We start from the raw sequence: 16,460 nt of genomic DNA, 5'->3' as shown, positions 1-16,460 counted from the left end.
CGATCTTGTTCTATCTGTAATTCCCACTAATAAACAGAGAATGAAATCTTCCGAACTCCCCGTGACGTTCACCCGTCATTTACCAATTTGTTTTTGACGACGTGTTCAAATGTTGCGGCAATGTTTCATGCACAAATGCTACCACAATGCCTCTAGTGCAATGTTGGTGCAGCGTTTTGAGACGATGCATTTGAGAAACATTACGAATATGTTGATCAGGCAATGTTTCACGTGCTGCTGTGGGGTAACATTACAATTAGTGTGACCATTATGGGGAGAATTGATTCAGACTGCGAGAGAGACATTCTGGGACAACACTGCGGACGCACTATGGGAGATGACTATGGACAAAAGGATCGAGACAAGGACAACATAATCTCAAAGAAAATTAATCTGATCGAGAACTTGAAATTAATTACAATTCATTCTTACGCACATGTGAATGCGCGCTGACCCTCGATATGGCGTTCATCCATAGCATCAGTGCGACCACAGCCCTTGAGCCCTCGCGTGCCATAGATGGGTCGAATGATCGGCTTCCGGGCAAATACTGGGAGGTAACACGAGTTCGAATCCTGACTGTTCTGTCAGCGGTTTTCCCAATGCTTCCCGGTAGACATTCCAGACCAATGTCGGCAACATTCCTCAGAAGCCTGCCCAGGAGCAGTACGATTACTGAAAATGTCAGCATAATGTGTTCACTCGCACATGCTCCGCCGGTGTTGCTGTTGTAAGGTTGCTATACTGTAAAATGACTGGTGATTGGCAGTGTTGCATCAACATTGCACATTTTGCACAGGCACACAACATACATTTTTGGCAATGTTGTTTCTGCAATGTTGTTGCAATGCGGATAACAAAGCTGGTTTTGAGCACTGACACATCAGCATTGCAATGTCACATTTTTCCAGTGTTGTTTCAATAACATCGTTGCAGCATAACGAAAGCGGCCATTAGAAACATAGCATCAATATTGCGTGGCAATATTGGTGCAATGTCACTGCAACAATTTGTGCTGACTGGGTGGGTATATCTTCTCCCGAAATTTGTTTTTTATTAAACAAAGATATCAAATTCTGCTTCAAAACACTTGTCAGTCGGAGAGACTTTTTTCCCTGGCTTTCTAGACTCTTTTTAAAGAAAGGCCCGAAAGATTCGAGATTCGTGGATTCACAGAACCTTCTTTGAATTCGGATTCGGATTCGGAAAATTCTGGATTCGTCCCATCTCTAGTCAATTTATAGTAGGCGCGGTGCATATAGCGTGTCCATGGACTGATTTTTTTTATTCTTGGGGAAATCATATTTTTGCAGTTATAAGGCATAACAACATGTTCTACGTCCGAGGTGGATGTAGTAATTAGGTCTCGTTTAATTATTGGAAACAGAGTGTCGATTCAAATGCAACGTCGGTTTCCCCATGTGCCGCTATAGTTGTTTTCGAAAGCACGCTCTTGACCATTTAGCACGAGGACATGGCCCCAAAATAATGGTTGTGTGAGAGTAAGTCGCGGAGCGTTCTTTTTGCCTTTTCACTTGAACGTGAGGAAGAAACAACGCTGCAGAACTGCAACCACCACATTTAATGCAATGTCGCACAGGGTGCAAGTCTTATAGTGATTTCATATTTCAGCACAATATTTATAAGCTGTAAAAATAGGTGCAAGGGTACCACTGCATAGAATGAACTAGCTGGTACCGTAAATTTTAGATCTCTTCTCAGCGTGGGTGCTTAGCATAATAAACGTACTTGGGGATTTCTAAATGGGAAGATCATAGGAGAGAAAGGAAGGCAAACAAATGCAACAGAGGGTGCCGTTCATTTCGTGCACTTCTGATTGCAGTTACTTATTGCTCCTGGTTTTCTTCAGCTCCGTTACCAGATAACCAGAATTTGCACTGTATATCCACGCGAATGAAAAAGATGTAAAAATTTCTGTGAGAAAATTTCATGGTTTTTAAGACCCCGAAAATGGCATTCTTAGGTTCCAGGGTATTCCAAGACCAGTGAAGACAAAGTGTTTGAAGTATTATGTCTTGATACATGTCTTGCAGGCATGGGAAATCGTTGTTTAGGAAGGTGCGCGAATCAATGTGGATGTTCCTGAAATTAGAAGCTTATTCCGTTACACTTTGAGATTACCGTATGCTGGTTACAAAAAATTAGGGCACCTCTGCTGACTCAAGTTATTCATCCGAGAGAAAATTGTTTTTTTTTTCTTGCAAACAAACAAAATTTCTTCACATTCATATGCAGATTATTTGCAGAAAGGAAATTTCGAGAGTCTGTCCAGTACCTGTTCCCTGCGTGTATCAGAACGTAGGCTCACAAGGAAAACCACACAGGGAAGTACACAGGCAGGTTCCAATTTCACGATTCTACGGTTCTGAGGCTGGAACCCACACAGACGGACAAAGAGAACACATCCACAAGGTACCGGTATCGGGCTTTTTCGTCGATCGTCATTTTTCGACTCTGCGATTTCACAACCAAGGGAGCTGTGCAGGAGAATCGGTGCGAGGTCTCTGCGGTCACTGTGCCACTGTATCATAACAGTACTCATTTACCGTAACACGTGTATTTTGCCTGAGGTGAGTGGTGCCTGAAGAATGTTCTTGTTTTTGTTCCGAATGAAAAGCTTTTGGCTGTGAATAAAGCATGAGTCTGCGTGTCATATGCTGCAATGACAACACTATATATAGCGGTTTTAGCCTCATTGGAACCTCATCAGCACCGTACAAATATGCTGTGCTTGAAAGGCTAGTTCCAGAAGTGACATGATGCGTGATTTCACCTGATGCCTGAAAGCACGCATCATGTCACTGTCCTGCTGCTGTCCAGAGCCCGTAAGATGAATACAAAAAAAAGAGAGAAAGAAGAAGCTAGCTCTACCTATTTCACTGCACACTGCACATTGTGTTATGGTGAGTGTGTTCTGGGTTTACGGGCACTGCGCAGCCCTGAGCAGCCAACACGATTGGTATAATTTGTTTGGAAAACACTACAGGCTTCAACACCGAGGAAAACACTGCGATCTTTGTTTGGGCTTGTGCTGCTTTCGAAACAAATTGAATCGATTGTAAATTAGTAGCTGTTGCGTTAACCTCTCAGTTTGTGTGTCTATCTTTGCTGTTTTCTTAGCATCCTACTACTATGTATCAAAAGTCTATGTTCCCAAATGTGGCTACTGTTTACGTTCGGTTTTGTTAAAGTTGCTCATACCACGAAACACAAATAGATGAGCTCAGAGTCTACCACACCCCTTTCACACCGCTAGGCCCGTCAAGTTGTGGCCACAAGCACAGGGCAATTCGAAACCACTTTACAGAGAATATCGTTGATAGAGCCTGTAATAATTAGGTATGAACCGTTAGGTATGAACGTTTGTGTTCCCGGTACCGGTATTAAAACTGAAAGGAAAAAGTTTCGGCTTGGCATGTTGGCTGCTAGTGTAATCATGTCCGTGTATTCATTGCGTTGCCCATAATGAATAAGTACAGGGTTCTTCATGATAAACGTTTGGGCTTGTAATGGAGGTATTTCTAAAACAAATATAAACAGTATCGGGAAGTTAAAGGAGTACAGAGGGCCATTTAAAAAAACATTAAGACGTCTCATGAAAGTATGTGTGTCATTTTACCGAATAGCGCTAAAGGCTTTGATGTGTGCAATTTGTTACCCAGAAAAAAAGATACTCACATAAACATGGTTCCGCGCGTTCACCCTTAACTCGCCACTCCGGGTATAACTAGGAGGAGAAGGTATCATGCTACGTCACCGATGACGTTATAAGGAGAAGTCGTTCTGGCTCGCCGGTCAGTGGGGGTCAGCGCCTTCTCCCTTTGCCGCCGTAAAGCAGTTTTGCCAGTTCTCTCGGAGAATTAGGGATGGAAGGAGCGGCCACAGAACCATTACCGAGCCAGGAGAAAGGCTTTTTCAGAACCCAGAACAGCCGAGTAGCAAACGACAGAGGAGTAGCAGATAACATTTCTCTAGACCAATCAGCGAGCGTTCTCCTTATAGCGTCAGCGCGAGGTTCCAGGCAGACCACAGGCTGGTACTGCTCTTCACCGTCGTTGGGCACGGTCGCTTTTTGCGGCGTGCTTTAAATTCCATTTTTGCGATAATTATGACTCTGTGGTCTGAATTACTTTGTATGGTGCCCCTTACTGGCCTACTTAACATTTTTATAGGAAGAAAACAGGGTGTTAAAAATGATTTCTGTGGTGCTTTAAAGTACATGATAGAGGACGTATTACGCACAAAAGTGTTATGTCGATACTGTCATTTCTGCCATTTCGCTACGGATAATTTGTAAAAATAACAAAAAACAAAAAAAACAAAAAACGGCTATACCTCCGTTTCCAATCTGCTATACCCGTATTTCATCTCCTTCCGTCAGATGGCGACACGGTCGAACGCGGCATTGCAGATGATATCGAAACGATATTAACGCGATATGAGAACAGAACAAAAACATCATAGTTCTAGTCGTTTTGGTTTCGGGACGCTTTGGTCTCTGTAGCATCAATAGGCGATTTCAGATATTGCCCTTGTGCTCCGCACGGGGGCCCTCCGTCGCCCAAGTCACGCGCGTCGCGCAATGCGTCGTGGGAAATGGTTTGCATTCGCGCTTGCCTGCCTGTTGCTCGAAGGAAGGAGGGAAAACCGAAACCGTTTGCGCTCTTCTTCTTCTGTCTGACTCATGAAAACTAAATTCCAAGGTGCAGTGGGGCATTCGCAACACGGCGCTCTCTGGCGGGCCATCCATGCAACTTCTGAAATCGTCTATTGGTTGGCCCTGAAAAGGGTCTTTTGTGCCTGTCTCTTGTCTGCAACGCCGCGTTCGACCGTGCCGTCATCTGACCGAAGGAGCTGATACACGGGTACAGCCGACTAGAAACAAGGGTACAGACGTCTCTTTTTTTTTTTTTTCACGATTTATCCGTAGAGGAACGGGTCATGTGGTAGTATTGATATAAAATTTTGGTGGGTAATACGTCCTCTAACATCTACTTTAGCTTCCCGACACTGTTTTGATTTCTTTTATCTCCGTTACAACCCCCAAAGTTCAGGGTGTCGGAGCGAACCGAAAACCGAGAACAACCGGTATTTTGGTGCGAACCGGAACGGAATCGAAACCGTATACGTTTTTTTCGCTCAGGAGGGAAACCGAAATTTAACGGTTTTCGGTCCAAGAAAAAACTTCGCCGGTTTGGACTACGGATATGCGAATGAAACAGACTTCGTGTGCTCTAAAGTCATGTCATGGATACTATACGAGGGTTACGGTTACGGTGGAATGTATGTCGGTATACTATGACCCTTAGGCCTTTGTAATGGTTTGTCGTTCGCGCACGAACACAGACTTAGAGGTACATGTGACTCTCTAGCAATGTGCCGAAGTGTTCGTTTTAATTTGAAACCCCCAAACTCTCCTCAACTAAACAGAGACCTAAGGGGGCTGCATAACGGCTTCTTTATCGGTAATGTCGCTCAACGGGTCCCTTGTTTGAGAGCAGCTAAGTTGAATAGATTTCCGTATACGCGAGGGCAAGCCCGTGCGATGTGGCAACCCTTTTGTGGACAGGACACGAAGAAAATAAAACGCAGCCGTCGAGCGCGTTTGTGAGTGAAGGTGTTCCTCGATTTGCGTCGTACTCGTGCGGTGGTGCTTGCTGGCTAGACAGTAGCAACAAACATTCGGATGGGACGCGATCGCTCCAACCCAGCAAGGAAGTACTTTACGTATGACATCACGACAAACAAGTCCGTTAGTACAGCATGCGCTTCAAGATAGGAGAAAGTCCATTTGAGCAGACAGTAACCTACAGGAACCAGGAGCTACCAATTTCACAGCTGTCTATTAATATTAAATAGTATGTATGCGGAATAAATGGGTTTACATTTTGTAACATTGATTTTTTTTTTTTTTTGTGGGGATGACTGTTCCCAGCAGAAGCGGAACCGGTTAAAAACCGGTATGAACCGTTATTTTTTTTCGCTTCAGAGCAGAACCAGTACCGGATCGTTTATGATGTAACCCGAACGAAAACCGGAACGAAAAAGGTTTCGGTTCGACACCCTGCCAAAGTTTATCTTAGCGAACCCTGTGCATGGACCAACATGCCCTACAACTTCTCTTCCGTTCTTTTAGCATTCGTCCTAAGCGTGCAACTACCCCGCAGTGCTGTTCTTATGTCAGGCTCCCGTGCAACATGCTCAGTGCAACATGGATTACGCGAACTCTTTATTGTGTATGTTCAAATACTGTTTACCTCCACGCAGCTGCCGAGACCTCAGCATGGTGCAGCTCTCCAGTGCCGATACTCAAATGCCTGACTTTTACATTTCATTGTTCATGTCACAGTATAGTACTTTTATTGCAGACTTCGCATTGCGTGCGCATTAATCGCCCTTCGTCCCGTCTCAGTGCTGCATTGTAGCGACATGAACTATCACCAACTCCCCCTGTTCCTCCCTTTGATCAGCATGGCATGAGCTCTTTCTGCTTCATTCTAATCAGAACGTACGATTCCAAAATACTTGCAAATGAAAAATATTTAGGCCCCGATGCCGCTTGCAGGTGTGTCGTCTGCCTGTTACGTTTTCATAACAAGGTGGTTGATATCAGTCGTTGCCCTACTCCCGTTAAGCTCACAGACGAGGCAGCTCGTAAACATGTCGCTGCAACACACTGCGAATATAGTGTTGTGTTATTTAGCGTTGATAGGAAAAAGGTTCGTCATCACGATCACAGTCGTGAAAGCAGTGTCAGCAACTTTTTGGCTACCATTTGTAACGAATGTAACATCAGTTGCAGCAATCACGGCAAAATTCCAGTGCTCATCCACAACGTTCAGTATGACATCCGCTCCTTATTGCATTGCTTCCATGCTTTGAAGTGGAAACGCCCACCCGAGCTCATCGCAACGAGCTCGGTGAAGATTCGGAACTTTGAGTACGGCAATCTCATATTCACGTACACCAGTCAATTTCTAAATAGTTCCCTTTCTTGCTTGGTGGATAGTTTGAAAGGGTCTGAAGGAATTGAAGCATTTAAGTGCCACCAGCAAGTGTATGGTAATGACTTTGCACGTTTAACTAGGAAAGGTGTGTACCCTTATTCTTGGATCAAAAGCTTTCAAGTCTACAATGAAGAATGTCTGCCGGCCAAGGAGGGTTTCTATGATGATTTGAATGGAACGCACATCAGCGATGATGACTATGCTTTTGCTCGGGAAACATATGATCATTTTGATTGCAAGTCGCTGAAAGATTATACTTTGATCTATTTGGAATGTGATGTCCTGCTCCTGTTAGATGTTATGCAGCATTTTAGACAGCTTTCTATGAAGACATATGGCTTGGAAGTGCTGCACTTTGTCAGTCTACCCGGATTTAGTTGGCAGACTGCACTCAAGTATACAAAGGCTGAGATCGAGCTGCTTGCAGATGAAGACATGTATCGAACCATCGAGTCTTCTACTGGTATTTGCCAGCAAGGATTGAGGTATGCCGCTGCCAATAACAAATATTGTGCGAACTTTGATCCAGAGAAACCACGGAGTTACAACTCCTATTGGGATGCAAACAGTCTTTATGCCAGCTGCCAAACATTGCCATTGCCTATCGAAAGATTTGAGTGGGGGCCCGAATCCGATTTTTCGAGTTTGGATATCATTAACCATCCTCAGGATGCAGAGTATGGCTACATTTACATATGCGACGTCGTCTACCCACCGGAGCTACACCAGAAGACCAAGTATTTGCCACTAGCTCCCGTGAAGCAAAAGGTTGATGACAGCTGGTTGTCAGAGTACCAGTTGGCTCTAAAGGACCAGTTAAATTACATATCTGCAGCACAGGGTAAGTTACTTCTCACTTGTAATGGTAAAACAGAGTATGTTGTGCATTATCGTTTGTTGAGTCTGTATTCCAAGTTGGGTATGCAAGTGAGCAAAATTCATAGAGTGTTGAAATTTCGTCAGGGTACGGTCTTTGGCCCGTACACTGAAATGAACATTTGAACTTTTGTCAGAGAATTGTGTGTTGTATGAGATGGAGAAAAGGAACGTAAAATGTAGCTTTCCACTCCGGATTGGATTTTGTATTTTAGATTATTGTAAGTTGATAATGTATGAATTGGTCTATTGCACTTTCTTGGAAAAGTTGAATTGCCCCATTACTATCATGTATTCGGATACCGATTCTATCATTGGCGTGTTTCATACGTCAGAGTATGAAGAGGAAATCAAAAAGATTGCAGATGATCACCTCGATCTTTCATCCTATCCCATCCATCATCCACTCTATTGGCGCCGACATCTTGCGGTGGAGCCGTCGCGCGGACACGGAGGAGTGACGTCACGGATAGGACTCTGAGCAGACGACAATTCGAAACGCGGATCGCCAGTATGCACCACGGACAGAGGTACAGAATTTGCTTAGCTAATATTGCTAATATCGAATCCATTTTGTTTGTATGTTGCAGACTGAAGTTGCAGTGGTAGATTGACATTATTATTGCTTCGTACTGCTCAGATTATGTGGGATGGTAGGCGGGAACAACGACGAATGGCAAGGATACACGCGTATGGCATCATGTGACTGAACGAATTAACGGAAAGTACTGAAGCAGCCGTCTGCTTTGTTTGACTGTGTCGTTTTTATTTGCTACAGTGTCGCTTTCTTTCTCGAGCATCTACGCGTACGTTAACAAGCAGTTTGAGACGTCGCAATGTTTGCTTGAAGGGGCTGGACATGTGGTAGAATGCAGCGTTGTACATGGGAACAGCGTCCGCACGATCTTCATAGCGCTGGTCCTTCAAACATCAGCACTGAGCCAGGACCCTCACCAGATTACCGTGGCCATCAAGGAACGAACTGTGGACCGCGCATCATGCACATGCAAAGCAGGGTAGGGAGTGGAAAGCCTAAGAGTTACAAGGGAAGCAGATGTGGATTTGACTTTTGTATCGTGCCTTGTACAAAGTTTCACTTATCCACTTTCAGTTGTGCGTTGTGGTGTATGGTAAGGCCAGAGTAGGATAACTCATCACTTTATGGTTATACACCTTTATTTGCTGCCGATATGCAACAGATTATTGCGGTTAACTTTATGATGTAAAAGCGCTGAAAAAGGACGTCCACAAACGTACGCCACACCGAGTACCACTTTGAACAACTTTACTGAAGTGCTTTCCAAGCTGACACAAGTGTTACCCGCCTGTCCAATCGGGACAGGCTTCTATGTGACTCTACGGTAAAGTTATTGAACGTGGCAGTCGGTGTTGGGTGTGTTTGCATCCGTCCTTTTTTTAGTGCTTTTACGTTATGAAGTTGATTTTTCCAGGAACTACAGATGCAAACACATAGTTGCTGTGCTGCTGCACATCAACACAACAAAGGAGTTTGCAGTGGTGTCACAAACAGAGATGCCCCAGAAATGGGGAAGCGCACAGAAGCAATTTGTCCAAGAGAGGTATGTACCGCGTAAAGATGTAGATATTCCATGTGCAAAAAAGGGTAAGTTGCAGGTTGCTGTTTTCGTGCACTCTTTTCTTTTCTTTTTTTTTCTTTGTAACTCAGTGGTTTATATCAGGCAAAAACGAGGGAAATGCCAGTGCTGAAAGGTGATGTCCTCGACTCCCTATTAAATGGGCTCCCGTACTAATCAGCAGCCTTCCTTCACAGACAAGAAGGGCCTCTGCCTTGCCTCTCCTCAGATAGCTATGCTGAAGGTAAATATCTTTCTCACATATTGTAGCTCACCCTATGCACTTTTCAGCAGGATGCATCCAGACACATCATGACCCACTGCACCGTACCATAAAAGAAGTGGTGAGACATCTGTACGAGGCACAAGAAAAGGATGGCGCCACTGCAGTTGACATAGGTGCGCAGCAGAGTGCTTGCAAGTTGTGGAAGAACTACAGAATGGGATTGATCACTGCATCAATTTCCTACTCAGTGTACACGAGAGTAAGAACACTTCAAACTAAATGGGGACCCCATGATGTGCGATCACTTTTGAAGACCATCATGCGAACACAGACAGTGCAGACACCAGCAACGAAAAGAGGACTGCAGTTGGAGTGTACTGCAAAGAAGCAATACTTAAACCAGCAGAGCAACCACGGAGACCTGGAGATCAAAGAATGTGGGCTCTAGATTATGAAAGACTACCCTTTCATCGCGGCCACAATAGATGGACTTGTAAAGTGCAAGTGCTGTGCTCCACGCACACTAGAAATCAAATGTCCGTCGAGTGTTGCTGCATTTAGGAAAGTGCACATGTTGCAGAGAGAAGACAATGCACTGAAGCGTACTAGTCACTATTATGCCCAAGTACAGCTGCAGATGGGAATCACAAACACGAAGTCAGCTGACGTGTTTGTATATGAGAGCCCAGAAGTGCACCTGTTATTTAACGTGCAGTTTGACATCGAGTTTTTTAATGATGCTACTGAAAGATTTCAGTACTTCTTTAGAGGTTATGTTCTTCCTTGTCTGTTTGCGCCACAAAGTTGTCATTTCATGTAGAACATGTCTAGTAAATGTAAATAAATCACTCATCAACCGTCAGTTCAACACAGGTATGTCATGTTCCATTTACTTCACTGAAACAACAACTTGTCATTTGTAAAAAGCGGCTTAGAAATATTTACAAGACCAGCAATTATGGTAATTATGTCATCTAACCAAGGGGTAGCTCTGCTGGAGAAATTTGAACCGCTTTATACGTTAGATCGCTCTCTCAACATGAACGCGTGCACTTGCAATCGAAGCATTATTTTCAGCGTCGCGTCTGCTTAGCTGCCTCCTGAAAAAGGGCGGCCTCACGAGCTCTATACCATGCTGTTCACACAGGTCGTCAATTAAGAATCATTTATCCACCATCACCTTGTCAATATGCGGGAGGCACTTCTCAAAGATCTTGCTCTCACGCGTTATGTACGTGTCTGAGGCTTTACCTCCATAGGCCTGGCTGGCGTAGCTAATTAGGCCACCCGGTGTCTTACTCACTAGGAGTTTTGCAGTGTGTTTTTTCTTGTAATGACTGTACGTCAGGACGCGAGATTTTAGATCTTTTGGTTGTTCAATCTCTATTTCGGTACAATCCAGAACCAAACGTGTCTGACAGTACTTATCAAAATATTTTGTCAAGCACTGCAGGACTGCTTTCTTCCTAGGCCAGAATACTGCATGTTGCAGCACTCTTCTCAGGACTGGAACTATTTCCTTAAAAATGTTGGATGCCGTCGTTCTGTGGATGCCAAATAACACACCAAGCAGTGCAAATGAGACGTTATGGTACAGCTTAAAGAACGTAAGCAGCACAGCATCTTCGTTGCTGAGGGAAAAGTCTCTGCTAGACTGCTTAATTCGAACAGTTGTGACGAGGTCGCAGATGTTGTAAAACACTTGGAAGTGTGCTATTCCAGTGATGGCTAACACGGGCTTGTTCATCTTTCATTGTAGATATGCTTATCAGTTGCTTCTTCAATTCACCGATAGTGTTAGCCTGTACTTCTACATCTTGCTTAAGGCTCTAAAGTTCCTCCTGTAAATCTGTAAGCACAAGAAGCAGAAAAAAAATTGTAACAAGCTGCCAGAGGGATCATAGCGCCCCCCCCCCCTTCCACCCCGAATTTGAAAAATCGGAAAACCCGAAAACGAAGAACCCTACTCACTTTGCAATGATGGAACCTGCTCAATTGACTCGAAACGTGCTGCAGCTTCGACGTGCTGGGGCCCTGAAAGGGAACAAACAATGAACTGTACAATGCTGTGCCAGCCCTAAGGGTATCATAAATGAATAAATAAACTGTGCATGAGACAAGTGTTGTAAGCAGCACTACAAGGAACATGATGAGAATATGCATTATTTGATTAGTGTCCCCCGCAAATTTGATAAGACTGCACATTAAAAGCATTTGCGGCTGTGGCTAAAATCACTAAGAGTACTAACAAGACCACACATGCGCATAACAGAGTGGTACACTCTAAATCCGGCACCCGATATGTACCGCATGAAAGAGAACCCGCACCTTGTCCAAGCGGTGCACATGTCCTCAACCAGCAGGTACAGTTCGCGACCACTGCGAAATTCAAGCGGTACAAGTGCTCCGACACCTCATCCGTACCGGCTAGGTACCTTTTTAACAGTGGTCTAGCAGCTGTACCTCATGTGTACCGCGTGTTTCCGGCGCTGAGTACGAATGCCTTCTCACGACCTTTATGCCTTGCAAAAATATTTCGCTTGATTCCGAAGACCAGGCAATAAATTCCCTTATGCGGCAGTGCCGCAATGGGTTTGCACTATCATTCTATCAAAGAAGTGCAATAACTAGAACCCGTGACCGTGAGTGATCGCACGTTTGGGAAGAATGCGTTTCTTGCAACCGCTGGCAAATCAGTTTGTCTTGAAACGTCGGGGAGCGAGGACGAGTCTGCTCGGTCTTTGAAGAAACTCGTTGGACGCTTTAAAGATTGGAGTCATTTAAGGTGCGTATTATATCTATGAAGTAATTATTCGCCCACACGTCGCATTTTCGTTCATCTTCGCTCTGATTCCCAGTGGTCCTGATCACCGGCAGGCTGGACACAACGACTGAGGAACGGAAACAACGAACTTTGCGCTTCATGCACGAACGTTGATACGTGAATTAGAGAAGCCTAGATTAGCACTTTATACCTGGATTACACAAGCAAGTATGCATGTTTCTCAGGCGAGCTATTTTGGTTGTTAGATTTTTTTACATTGTATTTTCTCCAAGGTTACGTCCAGGCGATGCCGTATGTGGGTGAGTCAATCATCTTCTGTGGTTGGTGTTGTGTTCTGCGGAAGAAACTAAAGCTGGGGAAGCACAGGAATCCAAAGGTGTGGAAGAGATAAAGAAGCGTGATCACAGAACTGCCGCAATGGTGAAGGAGAGGTACAGGGGTCAGCGTTCATCCATATACGTTGTGCCCCGTGTGTTCGGTGTTTGTGTATCATGACAATGGACGCTCGCGATGGACAAGCATCACCCCTGAAAGGGATGTAATCTTCGAATAAAGGTATTTATTTGTGATATTTATCGTACAGTGTAGCTTCCTGGGGCTGTTAATATATCGTAGAAGACGGGAACCACCCCGACGGGTAGGCCTAAATATGCGTTGCATGTACCGCATGTGAGGACGCGTGTACCTCTTAAATTTAAGAGGTACACGCGTCCTCCTTTGCGAAGCATTGCAAAAATGTACCTCTTGGCCAAGCGGTACTTAACCGTTACATATGCATTACCTGGTTTAGAGTGTAGTAAAGGCTGCAGAAGTAGCTGATAATTGGGGGTTTACGTCGCGAGACAACTGAGATCATGAGCGACGCCACAGCGGTCGGTCTCTGGATTGCTTCTGCCCACCTGAGGGTTCTTTAACGTGCGATTAAAGCTCATCACACGGCACCCCGTATTTAACGTCCCTCGCGGCTGTAAAAGTAGCGAGACGTAGTACAGGTAACTCACGGTAATTGGTCTCATCAGAATACGTTGCTTAGGTGGTTTGCTACGCTCATGCCTGAGGATTTGTCTGCATTGTCAGTGCAGCTGCTCTCGGTCGTCAATGCTACATTTGTGCATGGAGCCGTGCTCTTCCCTGCTGCATCGGCAGAAGTGGAGCATCGGCAGAAGTGGAGCTTCGGTCAGTGCCTTGGGTGGTAGAACACACTACAGTCGCGTCCATGTTGTGTCCGGCAAGAATATCTCCCGAAGTGGCTGCGTCGTCTCTGCAAACAAACAGAAGTCTGCCTTGTGTTGAACCAGGCGTGTGCGCCAATACTGCGTCATGATGTATATGCCTTAGATGATGTGAAAGTACGAGGAACTCACCCGTCCTTTGTCGTGTCACTCGAGGCTGCGACTGCGGCCGTTTGGCGTCGATGGGACGAACAGGAAGGTTCTTACTGGGGACGGCACTTCGTACCAGCCGACGTGACTTCCACCCTATGAATTAATATACGACCATACGACCTTCTGGGGCACTGTGGTGGTATCCAGGGCTCCATTCGAACACTCACCGAACATTTTGCTGCCGACGGGTAGTCGAAGTCATCGTCTTTGAAATGCTTGCAGCAAACACAAAACGTCTTGGAAGTCCCTTTTCCCATCCTTAACTTTACTAGCCACGCCTTCCGGAGATTTTTGTCAGTTGGATAGTAGTGGACACTCACATCTTTTCCCCCAGGATACGTATTACATTGCCGAACACAGCAGTAAACAACCATTCTGGGACGCCAACAGCACGGAGAGACGGAGAGACCCAGCGCTCCGATCCTATCCGTGACGTCAGAGGCGCCGCGACAGCAGAGCCACAAGTGGCCGCTCACGTCGCCAATAGCAATAAAAATAAAGGGACACTGTTACACTTCAAGGATGAGACGGGAGGTAGGATAATTGAAGAGGAAGGCCTTCCGGTTTCCGCGATTCCGCGAAATGTCGTGGAATTCGGAATTCATCGTGGAATCCTTCATTTGGCACAGAATTTCACAGAATCCTTTATTTTTAGGGGTGTGCAGATATTTGAGTGCTCGAATTCGAATCGAATATCAATCACTCGAAGTATTCTATTCGCGAATCGAATACCCAATAACAGGGTTTCCGGATATCCACCGAATACACACGACACCCCTCGAAAGTAGGCTTCACCTGACGCTTCCCTACATGAGGTGAAGAAAGCTGCTTTATGAAATTGTTTATGCTGCAGGACAAACACAGACAGATTGTAGTTTAGCTTAAGATAATTTTAGCCCAAGTTTATTGTGTATGCTTCGCCTGAGGAAGGGGTGGCATCCCTCCTGTATTGAGTTTCCCCAAGAACACGTTGACATCCCTCACTCATCCTGAGGATATCACTGTGGGACAGAAATAATATCCTGGGAATGTCCCCAAAGGATCCTCAATTTGTTAGAAAAGTGTTAGAAGGAAACTCCAGATATGATCCTGGGTACAACATCTGGAGACAGAAATGGGATAGTCCCAGGAGCACTATGGGATCATGTTCTTCTGCATGTAGCTATAGTGAACCTTCTTTCATTTCTCTCATTTAGAAGTGAGCAGACGTTTACAGTAGAAGTCAACTATTTTTCTAGTTTTTCAACCTTGACCACCCGCTTGTCATTTTCAGTTTCTCCGCTTCGATTGTTTTTGATGACGAAGAATGGGTGCCGCGGTATAAAAAGCAAAAATATAGAAGGTCCTGTGCCACTCCGTCTAAGGCAGTCCACTTTGACAGCAATATGCGGTTCGCAAATAAAACATATACCATATATTGCTTGTCTTATGAACTCCCGCATGTGCGGGAGTCCTCCTAGCATCTCAGTCAAAACGAAGGGTGAGGTATCATTAAATTTCATGCATAAAAAACACTGCAGTGACGAATTCCTTAGAGTAGGTTACAACCAAGGTAACGCCCTTGTCTCTTACTTAGTTGATTTCAAACATCCGTCGAAGGTCAAGCACGCGCTGTAATATGCAATCATATTTCAGTATCTTCCACGGAAATGCTCCATGTAGCATCCCTCCAGGGACCTTACTCGGATGTTAATGGCAACGAGATCACAACGAAATACTAGCAAGCTATATTTTATCCCACATTCATACCTGCCAACCTGGGAACAACCAAGTTTGGGAGATTTCAAAAGCGGGGGGGGCGGGGAGGGAAAAGCTGATGATGGGAGGCTTTTATTTGCACATGTAACAGGAGCGCGCTTGACCTCAGTAGGCACATCAGGCAGAGACTTTGCCCTCTCGAAGAAACTTTCGAGGTGTCAAGCTGTGACAAGGCTATGACACTTTCTCAAAAGAACGCGAAGGCACAAAACTATGTCTCTGTTCTCTTCGCGATGCTGAACTGCACTCACATTCAACACATTCAACACCAGTCATTCAGCACAACCTAAGTAGTGGGTCTGATATTCAAAACCTATCTGGACTTCCCAGGAGAGCTTAAACATAATAGTTGTTGAACAAGTCAGTTAATGAGTCATTAAAAATTAGTTTGCATAATACATCAGAACCATCAGTCACAGTCGTACATCGCTGTGGTCAGTTCAGCGCGTTCAGCGCGAGTATCATGAGCTCTTGCGCGTGGTTTCCCATTTCACCGACAATTGCATCCGACTTAGTTCAAAGCACAATCCTCCAGTTTGTTTCCAACTCCCGACGATGCAAGGAGTTTTGCATTGTTGGGAGTTGGGTGTTTGAGGACGAAGGCCCGCGTGGATAACATCGTAGTGCTTGTCTTGCTTTCTTAAAGACTGACCTAGCTTGCATTGTTTGTCTTGGCATTTAGTGTGGTTCTTCTGCTTCCTCGACGTAACATGGGTAACAATGTTGGTCCACCCCGCAGTCCACCCGTCGGTCCAACATGCAGAATACTGATGTCGCAGCCGTAAACTGTGCAGAACACATGGTGCC

General features: G+C 45.0%; 1 pseudogene; it reads right to left on the bottom strand.

The window, feature by feature from the left end:
• Positions 1-10,619: 10,619 nt before the first annotated feature.
• LOC135387126 (uncharacterized) lies at positions 10,620-11,472 on the bottom strand (annotated as a pseudogene).
• Positions 11,473-16,460: the final 4,988 nt, after the last annotated feature.

Source organism: Ornithodoros turicata, chromosome 1 (genome assembly GCF_037126465.1).
Source record: "Ornithodoros turicata isolate Travis chromosome 1, ASM3712646v1, whole genome shotgun sequence".
Classification (NCBI taxonomy): domain Eukaryota; kingdom Metazoa; phylum Arthropoda; class Arachnida; order Ixodida; family Argasidae; genus Ornithodoros; species Ornithodoros turicata.
This window is presented reverse-complemented; position numbering and strand designations above follow the sequence as displayed.